Here is a 22,050-nt window from a genome sequence, read left to right as displayed (position 1 = left end):
GTTTTGGCTGGGAAGGCGTACAGAATGTGCACCCAGCGGGAACTCAGCAGCAATGACTCGGCCAATTGATTAAATCTGAGCACTGACCAGCAGGTGTCTTTTTAGTGTGCTCTGAATGGCTTTTCCGTAAAATCCTCCGCTTCAGAGTAGCTGGATGCACATCAGTTTGGTCATATGTCAGTATGTGAGGAATTTTTTTCTGAAAGATGAAACCATCACTCATTTGTAGATCTCACAGAAAGAACAGCTTCTCATGTCTCAAAGTGCAGGTATTTCCTTGGGAGATCTTTCAAATCTTAACAAGTTGTGAAATAGAAGACAACAGGAATTTGCCTGTTTGAGCCCATGTTGAGACAGTTGAAAACCAGTTTGATTTGGGTTTCATTTCTCTTTTTCCTCCATTTTCCTTCCTGTTTCACAAGTAAAAGACCAGAAGTGTGCTGACATATCAACTCTTTGCTGAAAACTGTCAATGGGCTACTGAAAACTGACCCTATGTTCGTTTCTTGTACCAACAGCTTTCAGAAAACCAAAACTACTGATCTATACTTTTCTTATGATCTTCTGACGTAGTTTATTAAGTTTGCTGAAAAGGTCAAGGCAAAACCTTACTGTGGAAAGGGCCCGTGGCATTTCAGCACATCCCTGAATTTTACTGAAGTTTTTCTAGACCCCCATGATATTGAAGTCCTATTTAAGCCACTGAAAGACAGTGGCATGTAATGCAAAAACATAGAAAAAATAACTTTCCTTCAGTGAAAGTTCAGAAAATTCAACAATCTGGGCATTTTCATCTTTCTATGTAACATGATTTACAAAATATCAGCAATATACCAATGTATCCCAACGTATCTCCCACACAAACTGCAGTTTGGAGTATCTGACTGAAATTACTATGGATAGAGAGGGGGATTTGGGAGAGAAGGAGGGGAGGGGAGGGGAGGGGAGGGGAGGGGAGGGGAGGGGAGGGGAGGGGAGGGGAGGGAAAGTCCTACTGTCATTATAAAACTACTGAGATTACAACACTTCCAACAGGAAAAAAAAAAAAAAAAAAAAAAAAAAACACTGTATTCTTGGTCTCACAGCAATACCAAAATCATGGAAACTAGTTGAACTCCTGATCTAATCCAGGTGATTTTATTTCCACAATTGTCTGTCCGCACCTTACTCAGACAAACGTGAAGAACATTAAAACAGCTGTTTTCTCCATACAAATAAAAAGAGTTGGCATGAGATATACTGACATTTTATAAATGATAAAAAGGAAATGTGCTTTCACTCAACATGTAGTTTGAACTCCCTTACATGAAAAAAACTTACCACTATTTAAAAGTGAACAACACACAAATTAATTATTCTGAGTCAGAGCTGATGTTAAACATACTTTGAGGATAGATCAGTAAAATCCTCCCATATCACATTACAAATCCATGCTTAATTATCCAAGATCTGAGTGAGACAAGACCACAGGGATAGTTTTGTATTACATCCTTGTGATTTTTTTTTTTAACATTTCTTCCTAACTGTTGTACTAGCCACTACCAAGGACAGAGCACTGAACTTACTTTAATTGTAGCCTTGTATGCTAATCATTAGGATCTTAAGTTCTTTGCCACACTCAAAGTACTTGAAATATGCAAACCAGATCAGGAAGTAGCTCATATAAAAACTGAAAAAGTCGTCCAAGTGATTGGCAGCTCAGTAGCACTGACCGCCTTTGGTCAGGAATGTACTTTACCTTTTGATTAAGGCTGAAAATGCTAGAAAACTACCTTCATGAGGGAACATGACACTAGGGTAAAATTCAAAAGAAGGTAGCTGCAGTGAGGTTAAAAGTTTTGCTGAGCAGATTAAGTTCTCTGAAGCGTTAGAATAAAACTATAATAAGGCAAGTACATCAGTATGTTATGAGTAAGATAGTTTGCACTACTGCAGTTGCAACACTAATTACACTACAGTTTCTGTACCATAAACACAGCCTTCACTTGTGGGCTAAATAAACAAGCTACTACTCTGGATCACCTCTAGGCTTCTCGGTCCTGAGGAAACAATGGAGTCTTCCCTAGGAAACCAGTCTCATGCTTGACGGGAGTAAGATTCAATGTGGCAAGGGCAGCAAAAGAAGTCAGAGGAGGCTGGCAACATTCACTGACTACTAAGGAAATGAAAATAGCTGGGGCCAGCGTAGAAAAGGTATAGACAATGATCAATAGGTAAGGCAAAAACTGCAAAATGCAAGAGTGCTGCTGAAGTTGAAAAAACAAGTGGGAGTAGTGACTGCTGCTCCACACACACAGCTCCCCACCAGCAGCAGAAGGATTGCAAGCATGACAGATTGGCACTCTGGGCTGTGATGCTGGTAAAGGCAACCTTGACAGGCCAGTACCAGAGGAAGCTACAAGATTTACAGGCAACTCTGACCCTTCTCTCACTCTCCATCTTTCTAAAACAGTAATGGACGGAGTAGCCACTTCCCTCCCCTCCCTTCTCAAAAGGGGGATTATACTCAGGACTGTTTGAGATCCAAATTTCATGCAGTTCTTCAATATTATCGGGGGGGTGGGGAAATGTATCAAGCTAAAGCCTTCACCTTGACAAGCACACCAAGGGCTTGTAATCTTCCAAGTAATCACTACTGTTTCTCTCTCAGACAGCACGCACAAGCAGCACTGATCCACAGTCTGAAATGAACAGGCCTAAGGAAGTCGACCACTTAGACCTACCATTTCCTCATGTAATTGTCAACTTTGTGCCTAGCTCTGTAATTTCAGCATCCAGTGCAGGATGTGGGCAGTCTTGCTGCTCATTCAGAATATGTCTCCAGCTTGACATGGACTGTCCAAAAACACTGGAAAGTAATACCTGGAATATTGTTCAATACAGCCAGCAGTGTTTCCACCAATGCAAAAAGCTGAAAGGATCCTTGAGGTTACAGTTTCCATAACCAACTGAATCACATCAACAGTCTTATTTATAAGCTGAGAAAGGGTTTAGAAATGCTTGACCTTCAGGAGTCAATGAAAGATGCAGCTGTCCTCGTTACCATCTGAAACTTCACTGCCACTTGCTGAGGCAGATTTAATGCATCCTTCCAGCTTATCAGCAGAAATGGTAAATAGTCCACATTAATCAGAACATACCCATCTCATCTCAGTCTTTTGGGGGATGAAGGTCCATTAGGGAATCAAAACCAGATAAAGCAGAACTTCAATTACTTGAAGCTTATTTCTGATTCTGCCTGAAGTATCCTTGTATTCCTCAAACAAAAAGGATGTAGGAAGTGATTTATTTTCTGAGATATATCCATTAGAAAACAAGAGCAGCATAATACATTCCCATTTCTTTATCCACTTTTTAAAGCATATAAGGGCAAGTAGTAACCCAACTTTTCTCCATTTCTTTATGAACCAATTTGAAGTGGAGTGTAATTCCCAATTTTCAAAATTTGCTGAAGTTTGGTATGTAAAACAGCCTATATACAGCATGTACACAAGCTATTGTCAAAGATGTAGCAAGTTCCTAATGCAGCCACTAGTTTCAATCTCAGTGACCTTGCTCTAAAGACTGGGGCAAATGCTTATAATGCACATGCATTAAAGTTTTTTTTTCTGATTGTAAGACTTCAGTCACGAGTAAGATTTCCACAGTGAACATTTCCCAAGACACTGTAATTACACCATTTCAGACAACTCAGTGCAGGTATGTAATACTGTTTTAGAAAGCCAGAAAATGGTTGGAAAAATGTGTACTTATGTTCCTTGCATCTCATACATTTTCACTTGTAAGACTGCAGTGCAATAAGGACTACAGAACACTTCTTTTTACATAAAAAAAAAAAAAAAAAAAAAATTAACAAAAATAATTTAGCTTTTCTCTGTGCACCTGGTAGCATTTTGCAATTCTTACTCATATCCCTACTATCTTATTCATGCAAAAGTCCTGATGAGCTCAGCTGAAATCCTGCAGTCTAAGATACTTGTATAACCCATGATGCAGCATCAAAATCTGGAAGCAAGCACAAAGAAACGACAAGACTAGCTATATGTGGTACTGTTTGTAGAATCATACTTTTACTTGAACCACCACACTCTACTTCCCAGGTACTAAGCAAATGGAAAAGAGCCAAATTCTAAAGATAACCATACAGTTCACATACTTTCTCAAAAGCATAACTTCTTCAAAAGGATGAAATTTGCAACTTTTGAAATGCTTTTCAGAAATATCATTCAAAAGAAAACAGAGATAACAGAGGCCCATCTCTGTATAAGAAAAACGGGGGGGGGGAAGAAAAAAAAAAAAGAAAAAAAAGAGAAAGGAAAAAAAAAAAGACAATCAGCAGTTCTTTCAGATTCAATCTAGTTTAAAGAGGCTGACATCATGTAAATCTATCCAGGAGACATAAAGTCACATCAAGTAACAGCAGGATCTTGTGATGTTATACATGAGTATACATATTACAGCTTAAGAAAAAGTCTTCCTTTTCAATACCATTTTGCTTACAGTGGCAAACAATCATGCTTACATCTTCAAGTGTTCTGCTTACCACGGAAACCCTTTATGGAAAAGACAAATGCTTTTATTGCATTGTGAATTCTGCCATTCAAAAATGAGCTATTCCCAAAAAGTAAAAGTTAAAAAATGCTATCAATCTCTGGCTTGTAATGTGCAATTTAGATTTCCAGAGCTAGGCTATTTGTGAAATCCAAAACCCCAAGAAAGACCACACCTGAGGAAGGACATGCACTATACCAACACAGTTTCACTCTCCCACTGCAGATTCAGGCATTGATAGGAAGAACTCTAGACCTGGGGCACACAGCAGATATGCTGCTGCATGAAAAAACAGTTTGCATGCTGAAGGACAGCAGCTGGGAGTATGACAAATTTATCCATTTTCCTCCAGAAAATAAATCTGTCATTCTTGGAAGAAAGCTAAGTTGTTTTCAGAGCTTGCTTTGTGTATTTGCAGGGATATTCTTCAGGCTTTGTTTTCTTATAGTTTGATGCTCTTTTTTAGGCTGTGACAGTCTTACTTGCAAAAGGTTGATCATATGTCCCCGGCCCACATCAAAATAATTATGGCCACTGTCGCTACTTATAGATGTTTCTGTTTATCACTTATCTGACCAGGTTTTAATCCTCTGTACTTAACACAGCCACAACCTCAACACCCAGAAGACTGTCTAGATACAAAATTGGACTGGGATAGAGTAATTACAGTTTCTCCTACTTTATTATAGTGGGGCTATATGGCAGAATGTGCCTGCAAGACAGAGCAGAAGTTGCACCATAAGGAATTCTGCCCATCGATGGACTCCCTTCACTGGAAGCGTCCCTGCGTACGGTGCTTTTGTACTCCTTATGTGTCTTTGTTTTAGAGACATCACTGAGTCTCCTAGCGGATGACTAGAACCTGGAAAAAATTATTTATTGAAGGCAATTTATCTGACAAATATTGACATTTGCTTCAAATTGCTTTCAACGGTTCATTATTTGGCCAACTCCACAGGGTGCCCAAATTCAGCAAATAACTTTTTTAACACTCTGTTCACAACTCCTGAACTCCTGTTTAAGAATAGTTTTTGTTATTGGACAAGCAGCCCTGTCAGGCAAGCATTTTGTCCCCACCTTTGGTGTAATAGGATGACAAAAGCAGTGCTGGGCTCTTTGGGTTTATCTGCGCTTTACAAGCACTTTGCACAGCAGAATCTGAACACTGGTAATACTTTAGTGAAGAAACTACAATTTCTTACCCTCCACTTCACAAGGAAAATGTGTGTGTGTTTTTTGTTTTTGTTGTTGCTGTTTGTTTGGTTTTGTTTGTTTGTTTTCTGAAATACAGGACATTTCCTTATGGTCACATCAGCACAAGAAATAAAATGTTGGAAACTACCCCAGCTAAGCCCTTTGTTATGCTTTATTAAACAATTTGCTTTCAAAACCGAAATCAGTACCAACAATCCCTTGCCACACACAGCAACCTAGGCTGTCATACTATGTACCAGCTCCACTCTTGTTCAGGGACAAGCTCACAGAGCTGTAATGACTCCAGAAGGATCAAGGCCCAGAATAAAAGATCAAAGCAAAGTCCTCTCTGTAAAACAGATCACTACAGAAGCTGGGAGGAGGACACATCACTGTAACTCTGCATGACATCTCCCTTAACTGTGTACTTAGGAAGGGCTATAAACCTTGTAAAGCTGTAAGTAAGTATCAGAAATGTTGATACAGAAGTGCTCTAGTTAAAATGAAGACCACAGAACAAGCTTGATGTAGGATCCAGTTGCCAAAAACGATCTCTGTCATCACTAACAGAGAACATAAGGGAATACAAACACTATGCTCTACACAGAGATGATATGTTTGTGTTGCAAAGCCATGGCCTGCTTCCAACCTGGAAGTGGACTCCATCCCACATATCAACCCACAGCACTATTCAGGTTGTACACGTCATGCCCTAGGACTTGAAAATAAGAGGAACTCAGTCCTTACCTCTACTGGGAAGCATTTAATGAATCTGATTCCAGTCTTATCTCTTATGCCATCATTTATCATGGTACCAAGCATGAGCAACAGGCAAGTAACAAAATAGGAGAACTTTCTATAACAGTGGTCATGTAAGATCAAGCGATCAAAAAAGCAGCAGGTGAGGAGTGCATTTGGGGCAGGGAGTTCTTCCTGATGTCACAGAGAGATACTAACTATCAAGGTAAAAAGAAAGATGTAAGCACTCTTTTCATTACAGATATTCAAAGTTATCTTGTACACTTTAGGGAAAAAAAAAAAAAAAATTAAAAGGTTAAATACAGAAATGAAAAGCAAAGTTGCTGTTTTGTATTGTTCTGCTCTTTTGCCACTCCACTGCTACAACTCCAATACAAAGAATAACTGAAAAGGCAGAAACATATTTTTCTGGGTTGTTACTTCCCTCACCCCTCTGCGTAACAAGTCAGCAGAAACAGACTGGTGTACCAGGGTATAAACTAAAGCACTCTTTCCTTGCTCTTTCAAGTTCAACCCTTTTTGCCTCAGGAATTCTCCTGGCTCACGGGTTTGATGTCAGCCCTTGATTGTGTTTTGATGTTTCTGCAGATCTACGATTGAGTTCAATTCTCAGCAGCCAAAACAGACATTTGTCATCCTGTATGCATCAAATTTCCTGTGGCACACTGCCCACTTAATCATGCAGGCAAGGGGAGCTTTGACAAAGAGAAGGGCTGTCCGCAAGCCACTCTGACCTAGCATGTGTGGAGTCACATGTAATTACCATTACTTATAAGGATCACTCAAGGCTTCCTGGTGTTGCTGCACACCAATTCAACCACACCAGAGTGTCTAAGTAAATATTTGCACGCAACAAGAGCTGTTGAGAGGGTTTTGTCTACAGCAACAGCACCCAGTACATGAAATATTCAGCACGTGAAATGTCTCCAATGATGCAGAGTAGTGGGTTTTCGTTCTGATTTGATTAGCAGTGATGATTCTTTCATGAGGTGTGACTGTCCTTCTAGATTAGTGTCAGCCCAGATTCCATGCAGCAGTCACGGAAAAGACATGGCAGAACAGTCTGACATGTTACAAGGGTTACTTTGCAGAATCTCTACCAATCCGAAGATTTCTTCTTCTTCAAAAAAAAAAAAAAAAAAATCCAGAGCCTAAATCTTAATTTAAAAAATCATCCATATGTAGAACTGTAAATTTAAATGTAAATGCTGAACTCACATCTCAACACTAGCATGCCTTAACTAGTGAAAAATAGAGGTTTAACTCAGGGAATTCCTTTATGTGTCACAAAAGAGACATTTGTTCTTTCTATACACACACACAAAAAAAAAAGCTAGAAATGTTACACTGGAAAATGTGCTAAGATGTGCTTCCATATTAGGCATACTAATCATCTCCTAATATAGACCTTAAAGCTCTGTATTTATACTGAATCAACAATGATTATGTGAATTAGGTGTTGTCTTTTTAATACAAGCAATTTAGACCTTTCCACTCTGGTAACATTCCCATATTATTTCTGCACCATAGCAGTGAAGTTCTGTGAATATAATGGAAGAAAGCAGTTCTTTTAGGAAAAGGCAGTTAATTGGACCAAGTGATGTGACTGGAACAGACAAAAAAGGGACTGGTATCCTGAAAGCTATTGTTTTTTTCAATTGCCTACCTTTTCCTTCCTCCCCTACAACTTCACACCCTAGCTTACCACCCAAGGAGTTTCTCTCCTTCCTCCTTTTGCCTATTTTTCCTTTTGTCACACTCACTCTGCACTTTACTTTCAGGTCCAGGTGTAATTTCTGGCTGCCTCTCCCAGCCCCTCCCAGAGGAGAAAAAAAAAAAAAAACAGACGCTATAAAGACACTGTAAAACATGCTGAACATATTTGTTTAAAACTCTGCAGGTATGTTCTCTTAGAACACATGTATTGAAGTATATTGATGAGCATATTTTGGCCACTTTCTGGAAAATATGAAATGTTTAAGTAATTCTTTATCAGTTCAAATAAAAAACACTCTCCTCTGCAATCAGTGTAAAATAAATTTTTGGTATGTGTTGTCATCACTGGCTGTACTGGAGCCAAAGGTAAAATCTCTATGCTACTTCACAAAAAGAGAATTTTGGAAGGGCTACTGAATACTAAGTTCTCCCGGTGGATCAACAGCAGGAAAGGTTTCTGTAATCGTCACAGAATGGGAAAATCTCGTTATTCTATACGTCTCTGTTCTCTGCTTCCTCTGTGTGTACTTGTATTAAAAACCGAAACAGGAAAGAATATCAGTTTCTGAAGATCAACTGCCTTCCAGTTGAAAGGTTTAGAAACTGTATGTTTTGGGATATACTCTCGACCACTAAATATATATATATATGATAAAAAAATAAAATAAAATAAGGATGGGTTTGAATTCCACAGGCAAGTTCACTGACATGGTGCTGCAAAGGCTACCAGGAGAGCAAAGGGTGAGGCAGAGAGGACCCATTTCTACTGTTAAATGAACTTCAGACTGCATGGCACGCCTTGGACACATTTCCAGTTTCAGCTGCAGCCCCTGTTTAAACCAAGGCAGTGGAGTGCTGGACGATATGCCAGGGAGAGACACCTGCCTACTACTCCAACTAGGAATTTTATTTTCCAAATCAGACCAGCACAGAAACATGGAAAATGTACTGACACAGGGCTAAAATTGGGAGATCAGTGATGGCAGACATCAGGTGATATGTTTAAAAGCGGGTTAAATCAAGATTATTACCACTAGTGCTGTCTGCTCCATAGTAAACTTTAAGATAAATGTAGTATTTCTTGTACTTTCCTAACTTCCAGTATTACTTATCATACTATCTCATATATACAGTATAACTAAACTACAACACGGGTTTACATTTTACACATTCTGAACAGGATAAGCATTTTGATTACAGAAAGATGAGACCCAACAAACCAACAAGTTAATTCTAGCATTTTTTCTCTTTAACATATACATAGGTACAACTTCAATAGCATTAAAAACCATAACAGATAAAAATATTTTCTGGAAAGAAATAATCAGGTTCTAAAGAATAAAATAAAATACAATACAATAAAATACAATACAATAAAATAAATAAAAAGCTGGGAAAGACAGAATGCTGTCCTGATTTTGAATGCTTCTGTTGCTTTCATCAAATCAAAAATCCAAACCAAAGCATTTTATCCACGCTTTTGTTTTTGTCAAATAAAAAATTCAAACCAAATCAAACAAACAGGTTTATAAACAAATTAATAGGTACACCAAATACTTCCCTTGTCCCTGAAACACAAGGCAATCATGACATAATATCCCAGACATAAAATGTGCTCAAATTTAAAAATATATATATCAAAAGGAAAATCAAACGAACCAAAAAAAAAAAAAAAAAAAAAAAAAAAAAAAAAAAAAAAACAAGGCACATCCTAGATGTAAATAACCTTAATGCTCTTCATTCTGATCTAAGGTTTGAGGCTTGATCTATTAGAAATAGGAGTCACTCAAAAAACAGAAAATATTAATTGGAAAATTTGCTTTGAAGGACAAAGACAAGCAAGTTCATCTCTACTTCAGCGTCTCTGTAAAGTTTAAAATCTGGATAACCTTTTTGCCTGTTTTGTGAGATTTCTAATGTAAATTTTTTAATGAATTTTCATTTGTTGTATTGATACCTTGTTAAAAATAGATTTTTGTCATTAAAATTAAATTTTAAAATTCAGCTTTAAAATATTTTAAAATATTTTAAACTAGGTCTTTTAAAATAATTTCCTTAGATCTCTAATATAGACACATTAACAAGTATTTCCACTGCCATATAATCAAAAATCTGAGACGGGATGTGATTTTGCTTGTACATGTACTCTCTTAAAATTTTTTGTTATTGTTTTAATTTTCCTGTAATGTTGTTGCAAATACTCTGTGTAGTCCCTCTAATAACAAGCAATGATGTTTGTTCTCAACCATGAGATTACTCTGCAAATGATGCACATAAAAATAACTTCTAGCATTACCTGTAGGTAATGCAATAAAACAATTACTAAAAATAAGGGGGAAATATTTTTACAATGACCATATGAGCCTCTGAAAGCTTCCCCAAGATTCTTTCTGTGTATTGTCCAAGTTTTATCTTAACTTAGGCATGAACGTATACATTCATTTTTTAACAAGCAAAGCAACTGTTGAGTCATAAATAGTGCATAGGCACTATTGGAAAAGGACAAAGGGTGCACCCTGCATGTAACAGCATGCAGACTCTGTCAGTCACTTAATCTGGCCTGTCAGGCTTCAAGATTTAGCCTGACATCCTGAATTAATTTCCTAATGATGCAGCTTTTTTGACAGTGGAGGTGTACCACTTCCCTTTTTATGTTGAAACACCTCAGAAGTCAGAAGTTCATCTTTCAAATTAATTCCATTTCAATTAAGGTTAAAAAAAAAAAAAAAGTAAAAACTAAGAAGGTGAGTAGAAAAGCCTCCATGAGGGCTCAATGGCTTGAAAATCAAAAAATGAAGACCAAAAAATATAAAGAAACAAAGCAATAACAACAACTGTACTATTACCGGGAACTTCGCTGTTGGACAAGACTAACTTCTGGGGGTTTCTAATCCTTAACATTAATACAGGCTTTATGAGAGCTGATATAATTTTGTTTTATTTTGTATTGAGTCTTCACTGGGAAACTTTGAAAATGAAAAGCACATAGATTTAAACAGTGTAAAAAATAAAGGTTGGAAAAATAGGTAATTCCTGGAACCTTCTGAACACAGAAAGTTTGATGTTTGCAAAACCAGACACCACAGGGCTAGCCTGTTTCTCTGGTAATTTACAGCAAGATTAACTTTATCGGTATTCAGGACAACTCTTGTATAGTGGAAAAAAACAGTGCGGTAGAAACATAAGAAGGGGAGATAAAAAGAGAGCAGTGAGGATTAAATGCATATTGTCTTAATTGAACTGAGCACAAGGCAGGGAATGATGATATTGCCTGCAGCTATAAGAAAACATTTCTGATGATCTAGCCTGCATGAGAAGTAAGGATAGACACTCCTCAGTACATGTCACTTTTTAGAGTCACTGAAGAGGTGGTGTAGCAGCATGCAAAATACAGCATCTGTTGCATGCTTGTTAAAGTTGAATGAATGGTTTGCCATGAATAATATGTTTGACAAACTTAGCCTCTCTATTTTATCATTTTGCTAGAACACTCTGAATGGAATTGCATTATTTAAATGCATCAAAATCTCTTCTCAGCATTTTCCAGTGTAGGACTCAGCAGTGACTATTCAGACTTTTGCTGAGCTTTGTTCAAAAAACAGATAATGTGGTATTTTTCCGTTTCCTGACTGGATGAACAAACATAACCTACTTCTGAGAATAGACATGCACAGGTATTTAAAAATTGATTTCCACGAGTAACTGGCTTTGTGACATACAAATACATATTCAGCGAGGGAAAAAAAAAAAAAATACGTGAAAAACATGAGCAGTGTTGCCTTGCACAGTGATAGTTTACCTAACAAAAATTTTACTACAGAAACTTAACTACACAGAAACCAACACACATTACCACATTCTAAAGGCAGAGCTTTCCAGTAAAATTCCCAATTATCTGATTGTTCGTGAAAACCAAAAGTTCAAGCAAGCAAATTCAAAGATCTGAGCAAGCAGTTAAGATTACCTGCATTTTAGCTGATTTTTTGTTTGTTTGTTTGATATTAATCCAGATCCCACTAGTATCCCTGGAATGAAGTATTAAACTGTATTTTCTTTCTTGCTACAACACTTAGTCATTTATACCTATGTACACACTCACACACACACACCAAAAAAAAAAAAAAAGAAAAAAGAAAAGAACATGCTTTCCTCTCTCTGTCCCCAGAATCTGTTTCTTGTATAGTACAGGAATCACTGAGATTGCATGCAATTATTGAAATGAAGATGTTGGCAGCTATCCAGATGTCAGTAAGCATACAACGGGTTTTACTCACAAGTTTCTAGCGTGCCGTTCTGGGTTGTAATCTGTGAGTTCTAAAAACAGTGAGCTCCCAGCAGTGCTTGTTCCCTCCTTTTGAAGCCAGATTCTTTTGTAAAACACTGTCATCTTAGATTAACAAGAACATTATTTATTTTCTAATTCCCTGGGTGGTATTTGTTTTTTCCTGGTCTATAACACATATCTTGGAGAGAGCTCTCCTACCACAAGAGCCTAGAGTATGGCATAAGCACAAAATGAGTAGCTAGAATCCCTGCCACCCTGAATTTAGCTGAGTGGAAAAAAAGGCCAAAAAGCTCATTCACTGGCATTTCTTGACCTGTCCATAACATGACAGCCTTTTAAAACCAAGTCTGAACAAATCCAGAATTTCTGAAAATATTACTGGCATTAACAATCTAGAAGTGATTATCTATCACTTCCGATGGTAATTTGATTATAGACATCAGTTTCAAGCTTCCCAAGCCAAGAACAGTGAGGCAGAATACGGAGATTTTTTTTTTGAGGAACTGCCAGAGTCAACAGCCAAAGGTAAATCAGTCACAGAAATTAAAATCAAAAAAAGCATTCTGTTTTTATTTTTTATGTGTCTGCTTACAGAAAGGAAACTGAGTTCAGTTCCAGAACACTTGAAAAATACTAAGGCCATTCCTAGCAAAAGTAATTCTATTCCCTTGAAGATACTCACATATGGACGTTACAATTGGACATGCCTGGTCACCTACACCCAGTCAGACTCCCGAAGTCCATTTCTAAATGGAAGCTTCCAATACAGGAATGACAATAACTGGTCCATAGTGAGAGAAAAAAAACCTCATTCAACAAATACTGTGTATCTAAAGAATGTCTATATGAGTATGGGCCTTATTGCTACCACTCTTGGTCACCTGCATTTCTCTTTCCTCACGCCATGATAATGAGAATATGATGAGAATCATATGATGAGAATATGATAAAGTCACATAACCAAATGCAGAATTTATCCATTTTAATGTGATCTCAGGAAAAGCTGTAATGCCATTTTTAAGGTCTTGAATGTTCTCTTTCCTAGGGCACTGAATCTGGCTACTATTTGAAATGGCAAATCAGGAAAAGGAGGGTAATATGAGGAACAGTTCTTTCTGCATGGACGGTTTTATCTGCTAGGACTCTCCAAGATCAAACTGGTTTATTAAATTATTGAGTCCACAAGGCTGGCAATACTACAGCTTTGGAAGCTGCAGGAACTCACCTCTCTACTTTAAGTCAAAATATTTTTCCATTTATCTGTACAAGACAGATATGTTCAGAAGCTGGCTCTTAGAAAGCTGCATTTTAAAATAATATGCTAGATATTTTAAATATCAAATATTCTACCTTTCCCTTAAATATCTATCAAACACAGTAAGAAAGTGACCAAACTGTTTATGTTTGGCAATGGTAAGGAGTGTTTACTGGAAGACAGAGATGTGACACTTACTTCTGCCGTCACATGGTTGAATACCTCAGCTTATAGGCCTTAGTTCAGATGGTCACACTTAATAACGCTTGAGACATGAGCAAAACCCAGCCTTCACCCTCTTGTGCCTTCATCAGGTGCAGGAAGTAATTTCAGTTGCAAAGAACTTGTTATATAGCAAGGGTCACTCTGCTGTGACACCGGTGGCTACTGCCATCTTTGCTTCCCACTTGAACTTTATGTAGAATCAAGTCAGAGGCAGCAGATCCATATATCTTACTCTTCAACTGTGCAGATGCATGAACATGACCACTAAAATTCAGTTCTGAGTTCTGCAGCAGAAATGCAGATCAATTCTTAACTTACCAGATGATACAGTGACTTTGAAGGCATCACACACTGAAATAAAATTGTTTTTATAATACAACATCTAAAAAAAACCTGCACTAGATAAGACAATTCTTGCAACAGGTCATTTTTAATAAACTATTAGTGAAGCACCTTAAGTTATGGTGTCTCCCTTTCATCTGGTACTTTTAAATTCATTTACTCTAAATGTTTGCACATTTTCACTAAATGTGTCAGAGATAAATAAAATATAAACAAGGTTTAGCTATGAGGTTTTACAAGAGCCTCACATTAAAGATGGCTCAATAAGAACACAAAGAGGTTTGGCAGGATGTGCTCTGTAACTAATGTCACTTCATCTTCTTCAGACTAGAAAAGTATTTCCTCATCCTTCTTTGTTTTGTCAATTACACTTACCAAAGCTGTCCAACCGTTGGTCAGAAAAGTGGAAAAAAAATCAGATCAAACACGTGGGCGATGTTTTAGATAACATCTGTTAGTGCTGCTTCAGCCTCTCAATCCATCCGAGGGCCTAGCCCACCTCTGCGCTGCGCTCGCTTCTGAGTTAGAAATTAGATCACTGCCAATTAACTTTAACATGTTAAGTGTAAACTATCATCCATTAAAGGAAGATAGACAAATAGATAAATAGATAGATAGATAAATAAATAAATAAATAAGCAAGGTTACAGCTACATGTTGTAAAACATTAAGGAGAGACCAGAAGCGGAGCCCCTGCCCCCCCACCCTTGGCCACCCTGGGCCAGGCCTCACACCAGCCCCTCATCCCCCTCATCTTCCAGAAGCTTCTCCCACACCTGCCCAGCTCACCTCACCCTGCCACCAGCAGCTGGGGCAGCCTTTCCCCTCAGCGTGGCGGCTGCACAAAGGCAGTGGGTGAATAAAGTGGGCACAAAGACAATGGCAGAATAAAGTGGACGTTGACTGCTGTAAACAATTACCGAGCAGCACGTTGGTGGAGACCCAGCCTGCTTAGCATGTGTCCCTGGGGGCCATCAGGAGGAGCAGGCTGAATAGGCCCTTTTCTTCCCTAAGTTTCTAATGAATCTATAGAAGGATGCCAAATTTTACACTCAACTGCAGTAGTATGCAGAGTTAAATAAATAAATATATCTGCTACCATACCCAGAAATTTGGAAAGTCTTTCAGGACTTGTACAAGTCTCTACATTTTCTGACATTTGTATTGTCTTTTAAAGAACTTACTGGCTCAGTAAACTAGGACTCTTCAAGTATCTAGTGGTACCCAGCTCTACAATCTGTTGTCCTTATTTTGAAATATGGCAAGAAAAAAGAATTGAATGAAGACTGTATCACTTTAGACTGCAAGTTATGACAGCAAGTTCAAAACCCATCAAAAGCACCACATCAAGGTTGCTCTTTTTTACCTTTGTATTTACAAAATAAATCAGAAGTAACCCATGGAATATGAACTGTTAAATTGTTTTTCATGTGACAAAATTTCAAGAAAACAAGTTGCTTTTCTACAGAAGAAACTGTAAACCATAGACTCTGTTGCAAAATTCAGTGAAGAACGAAAAATGTCTGTGTTTTGATTTAGAAATGCATTTGCAACATTTAGTGGGAGCAGGGCTTCAGATGACACTAATCCTCATACATGTGCCAGACACAGAGAAAGAAGCAACAGTGAACAGGAGGAAGAGAGCTCCTGGAAAGCTTAGATTGGAGAAGAACAGAAGTTTCCAAATTACAGCTCTACAGCCTTCCTGAAATGAACATCTTGTGTTAACTTCTGTTCTTTTTTTTTTTTTTTTTTTTTTTTTCAGAGCAGAATAAGGAAATAAAAGTACTTTTTGTGAAAAAATAGTTTGTCAATAGAATAGAAAAGTTTTCAATCAAAGCAGTTTTGAGTGGAAGAAATTTGGTTAGTGGTACTTCAATATCCTTTTATCCACACATGCCTGAAGTTCTTATTTTCTCTTAGAAAAGAAGATCATAAAGATTTGTTAAACATTGAGGGGAATATCTGGGCTTTCGCTATCAAAGATAAAAAAGAAGAAGCTTTGACTCCTGAGATCCAAACAAAAAATAATAACTATTCACTGCAAAAAAAAAACAAAAACTCATTTGAGGTGCTGCATGCCTTGTCATCCCTCAGTCAAGATCAAATTATATTCCATTATCATATACGCAATGAACTTGTTGCAGCTGTAAATTGGTGATTGATCACCAGGTGTAACCAAAATCATCCTTTCCACATTGGAATCATGAATGAAAATGAAATAACTGTTATCATCAGCTACTGTACAGACATTACAGACACTGTGATTGTATAAAACACCATAAGTTTGTGAAGGAGGATGGCACTGTACCGGACAGTTGGAGAGCAGAAGTTTGTGCATGAAATTGGTGGTAGTTATTACTCATTTATTAGGAGAACTACATCTAGAAGTGATGTGGCTGTTTGTGATCTGACTTCAACATGCAAATGCCTTCAGCACATGGACTGATCTAGTCGTGGCCTTTTGGACAACAGTTTTAGATTTTTTATCTAGTAGACATGGACCTCTGCTCCTTGGTCTTCATTATTCATGCAGATCACTTCCAAGATAACATATTTTTAGCCCACAGGTCCCAGTGTTGATAAATGAAACTGTTGCTCCCCTTCCTTTTTTTCCCCTTTGGCTTTATCTTTTAAGAGTTAGTTAACATTCCTGGTGTTCCAGAGATGCATTTAAATTATGGAATGAAAATAACATGTAACTAAAAGCTATATTGTCTTCTAGAGATTAGATTAGCATGCAAAATAGATGTTGCAAGATGAAGACACAGTTTGAAAGTACATTCTTTCCCTATCAGTTCTATATGGGAAGACTGATCCATTTTTCTGGATTACTTGCTGAGATAGCTTCTTTTTTTTGAGCTCAGTAGCTTCCCCCCCCAAAAAAAAAAAAAAAAAAAAAACACAAACAAACAAAACAAAACAAAAAAAAAACACCACCGCCAAAAAAAAAAAAAAAAATCCACAGGAAATGCAGATATAGATATAAGTTTTCTCAAATGATCAGTTGTCTATTTGAAGGAGGGAGTATCAGTGTTACTAAAGATAAGATGTGAGGCAAATGATTAAATTTACAATTCTTTTAAAAGACAATCTTTGGAAGACCAGAAATCATGCCCTACTGGAAAAAAAAAAAAAAAAAAAAAAAGATCAGTCCAAACAGCATTTAGTGTAGTCCAGGGACAAATTCAGTACTTGAAACAGTAGCCGTAATTTTCACAGGCATTTTTCAGTTTTCCCAGTTCATCCTGGAAGCCATCAATAGGTTTGGAGGTCTCAATAGTGTAACACTTGACCAAACTGCAAACTTGACCAGATGCAAAATTTTCAACTTGTATATAGCTCATAAAAATTATGCATCCATCTGCTACCACTCTATCATTTCTTGCTTATTATGGTTTGCTGACACTGCCAAGTTAAAACTACTTTTATTTATTTATTTATTTATTTATTTATTTATTTATTTATTTATTTATTTAATTTCACTCAATGAACACTTGAATAGGTTAGCCTCCAAACAGTTTTTGTACCTTCTGGCTTAATTGAAAATGCTTCAGTATGAGCAGTATGAGAGACCAAATACATGTTTAAATTTAATATCCTGTTAAATCTAGATTAAGAAATAAATCTAACAATAAAAGATTGAAGAGTACTGAACAAATATTTTTTTCATAAATATAGGGTATAAATTTACCTATATTATGTAACACATGTGGAATAATAAAAAAAATGCATAAAATAATATAATTTTTCTCTTTACATAAAGCCATGAGAGGGAGAGATAAGAAACCACTCAAATTTGTATTGTGACAAGATCTAACTGACTTTGTGCATATGGTCAAAAAGAAGTGTGATAAATTATTAGTAGTTCTTCAGGATATTCAGCTTCAGGATCTCCCAATGTTTTGGAAACTTTGATTAATTCTTGCATTATTTCTGCAAGATAGAAAATCAAATATGATCTCCAGATTACTTCCTCATGTGTAATTACAATATGTCCTCCAAGGCTGCATACCAAAACTGTTCCAGAATCAGGAGCCGAACCTGGACTTTCTAACTGAGAGTTCCTAGTCTAACAGATGATTTCTCACACCAATAGCAAAATGAAGACAAAAGTTCTGCAGTTCAGTGAAGTTGCACTTCACTGAAAAAGAGCACAGAGTCTACAAAAAATGGGAGGACATAAATAAACCGCTGTAAATGCTACTGGCTTCTGCATTTGTAAATTCTGCTCCAGATTCCCTTTATCTCACATTTTAAAGTGATATAAAACTCTGAACTTCAGTTTTGAATTCCTTTGCATAATACATAAACTTATCTGTTTAGTAAAATGGAGATAAAGAAGATTGCATTGTTTTCATTGTCAGCTACAAAGAACTTTCTTACCTGTGAGATTAGGCTATAAACTTGTAGTTGCTCTATTTTATTTATTTATTTTTTTAAATGCTATCAGAGCTCAAATAAATAAAAGAGAGAGAGGGAGAGAACAAAACTCTATTAGTGTTACATTTATTGTTTCAGTTTCTTTCACCTATTACTCCCGTTCTAATCATCACAGACGCAAGCAAGAGATAGAATTTTTCTTTTAGATTTGTTTTGTTCATTATCATTTTGACATGATACTCACTATATTTGGACACTGAATTCTGGCAGTAGGTGTACTTGTAAAAATTATGGGCTTTGTTCTAATGAAGAATTGACTCCAGCTGGGATGTATATGAAATACTCAATTCCTTACTCAGCTAATATAAGATGCTCTGACAGAGCTGTGTTTCACAGGACTGAGATATAGTCTTAGTACACCGGGACCTATGAAGCAAAAAGAGTTTCAGGGGGGAACTAGATTCTATCATATCTGAGGAGTTTTGTCAGTCTTGTGAAGTTCCAATGGACTAGAAAACGGAAAACATAATCCCCATTTTTAAAGAGGAAAAAAGGGAAGAAGAGGGCCAGTCTGTCTTGCCTCTGTGCCCAGCAAGACCGTGGATCAGATTCTCCTGGAAACTATGCTAAGACACATGGAAAGTAAGACGGTGATTGGTGACAGCCAACATGACATCACTAAGAGCAAATCAAAGTGAAACTGGCAATTTGGCATTTTTAGGAAGTTGTATGATTTCAGAACTTTTTTCTTGCCTTTATTTCCTCTAAAGGTTTTTTAAAAAGACATCATTTTAACCACTTACTGACACAATATTTATAACCGATAATTTCTGTTATACATACTTCTAAATTTGATCTAGATTTGATGGCAATTTGCAAGCAGCTTTCTGGGTAAGAAGTAACAAAATTTTCTCATATAAATCCCAGTCAAATTCTGGCCTGTAACATCACAGAAGTCTCCATCATTTCATATGATGTCTCTTCTTTAAATACCCATGTGGACTACAGATGGAATACAAGCCTCAATCTGACTGCATATTGGGCCATGATGAACTAATTTTCTCACCAGAAATTATGAGGTTTTATTACTTTGTAAGATAGTCACCTCCCCTTCCCCTGCCTTTTCAACTGAAGCTATTGCCAGAATGTTTTTCATGAGACAGTATTCTATTCATGTGTGTGTTGAGCAGCATTAAAAACATTTCAAAATGAATACACAAACCTGCTGTTTGCTGCTGTGTGTAGAAATTGTGCACTTGTCTGAAACTAGCCCCTCTCCACTCCATTCACTGTAAGCTCATTTTCTAGAGCAACACCTAAAAAAATATAGCAAATTAATAACTATTAAATTCAATTTATTTGCTTTTCACCTTACATAAGTGTAGAAGATGACACCAGAATGAAGAGAAAATAGGCATGCTTCTAGTAGAGCAGGAAAAGGCTAGATAACCTTTCTCTGTAGATTTTGAATGTCTTCCTTATGAGTTAAAATATTCTGTATTGTCTGAAAGAGCATGAAAAAGTGTTTATTTTTCTATCATTCCCTGCTAGCATACCATAGAGAAGTTGCATGCCTTTTGCAGAACTCATAATCTTCATCAAGACTGTCACTTTGTAATTAGGTGAAATTCATACAGTCACTCCTCTATTACCTATTTAAAAGAAAACTGGTTGTAAGAGGACCCACTGCAGCCTATGTGTGAAAATAAATAAATAATAATAATAATAGTTTGTCTTTTCTATGGCAGGTAAGAGAACCTAGTAACTCTCCTTATTTCTTGTATATTCCACGTCTACTTTCTCTTCAGGGTGACACTGCTGGCAGAGGTTTGCAAAAGTATTTAGAACATTATTCCCATGTGTAGCCAACTGATATAGATTGCTTATACAAAATACATTAACCAGTGATGTACATTTTTACATATGTTATATGATTGTTGCTTAAACCTCTACCTTAAACCATTAATTCATGCATGTAATCTTTACGTTACATTTACATTACAGTAATCTTCCTGATTCTACCAGAGATTATGATGTACCTGAGACATTGTCTCCCATCTGACAAGGCAATTCCAATCTTACTATGGCAGTGCATAATTAATTTTTAAATATAATTTTTGCAGAAGGTTCCCTGCAGTGTCAGAGAGGTTTTCTCATCGTAGTAGCATCTGTTGTCTCTCGTATTTCTACTTGTGTAGTCTACGTTGTATTTTCACCCATTTTTTCCCCCTAATGTGGTCTTCAGTTATGCTACTTTAGGCAGAACTCTTATGAATGTGGAAAATATGCCAGTGGGTTGGCAGAATCAGCTTTTTGCACAATGTTCTTTTTACATTAATCTGAAGTATGACAAATATTCTATTTATATTCAGTAGTGCCTCTGCGTAATAAAATGTGTCTGTACATATGTGCATATTTTTGGCTAAATGGAGTACAGAATAAAGGAATGATTTCTGAATGGTGCAGGATTTTTTTTTAATGTGATGTGCAACGCTGTATAGCTGACAAATATAAACTGTTCCATTTTAATGCATTAACTGCATCATAAGCTAACAGGTGTGTGTATGTGTATTACATTATATATAAGACCTCTCATCTCTTCTATTTCAACTTCAAAATAAAAATCAATCTCCAAATTGCTAACATACAGGCACACAGCAATTGCTGTACCAAGTCAGAGCGATCAAATGACTTATTCAGCATAGTGGGTTCAGATGCTAGAGAGGCAGGCATTAACTTTTCATAAAGGACAAATAGTGCAGTAACGTAATGTTGAAGACTGGGGGAGAGCAGACTTTAATCAGTTTGTAGTCCAAAATATCTTTCCTGTAAACTAAATGGCCAAAGTCCTTTTATGCCTGGGATACATTTAATTGCTCATCCTTGGACCTATATCATTCTCTTTAAGGAATACAGAGTATTTATTTAAGAAGGAGAAATGAAATGAACTGAAAATTTGTGGTGAGGTTACCATTAGCATGATACAACATTCCAGTAGTTTTATCATTACCAAATAATCTCTTTAGTGGTTGCTAGGCAGAAAAAAATGCCATAGAATGTTGTTTTTCCAAATGTTTCCCTTTTAATGTGCTAAAAAAGTGTGCTGGGACCAATATTTAAGAACATAGTACCACGATAATTGTCTTCACAACTGGCTTATAAAATTCCCCCTCTTTTCTCCCCCTCCTGTTCCCCTCTGCTGTTTTGTATCATTGTTTTTGTCTCACTGCGTCAAGCTGGACCTATTCATGGGTCCACAATGCAGTATGAGCCCCTATAAGAATCCAGGTGTTAATGTAAAATTTTTTAAATGCTGTTCAACTTCTTTTTGCTTGTCTTT

General features: G+C 36.9%; 1 long non-coding RNA gene across 2 annotated transcripts in view; it reads right to left on the bottom strand.

Annotated features, from left to right (window-relative positions):
* Positions 1-14,896, bottom strand: part of LOC137861408 (uncharacterized) — a 77,217-nt gene extending 62,321 nt beyond the window's left edge. For both annotated transcript variants that reach the window (XR_011099584.1, XR_011099583.1), the window contains exon 1: positions 14,703-14,896. This is a non-coding gene — a long non-coding RNA (uncharacterized lncRNA). The remainder of the gene's footprint in view (positions 1-14,702) is intronic.
* Between the last annotated feature and the right edge of the window lie 7,154 nt (positions 14,897-22,050).

This window comes from Anas acuta, chromosome 1 (genome assembly GCF_963932015.1).
Source record: "Anas acuta chromosome 1, bAnaAcu1.1, whole genome shotgun sequence".
Lineage (NCBI taxonomy): Eukaryota > Metazoa > Chordata > Aves > Anseriformes > Anatidae > Anas > Anas acuta.
This window is presented reverse-complemented; position numbering and strand designations above follow the sequence as displayed.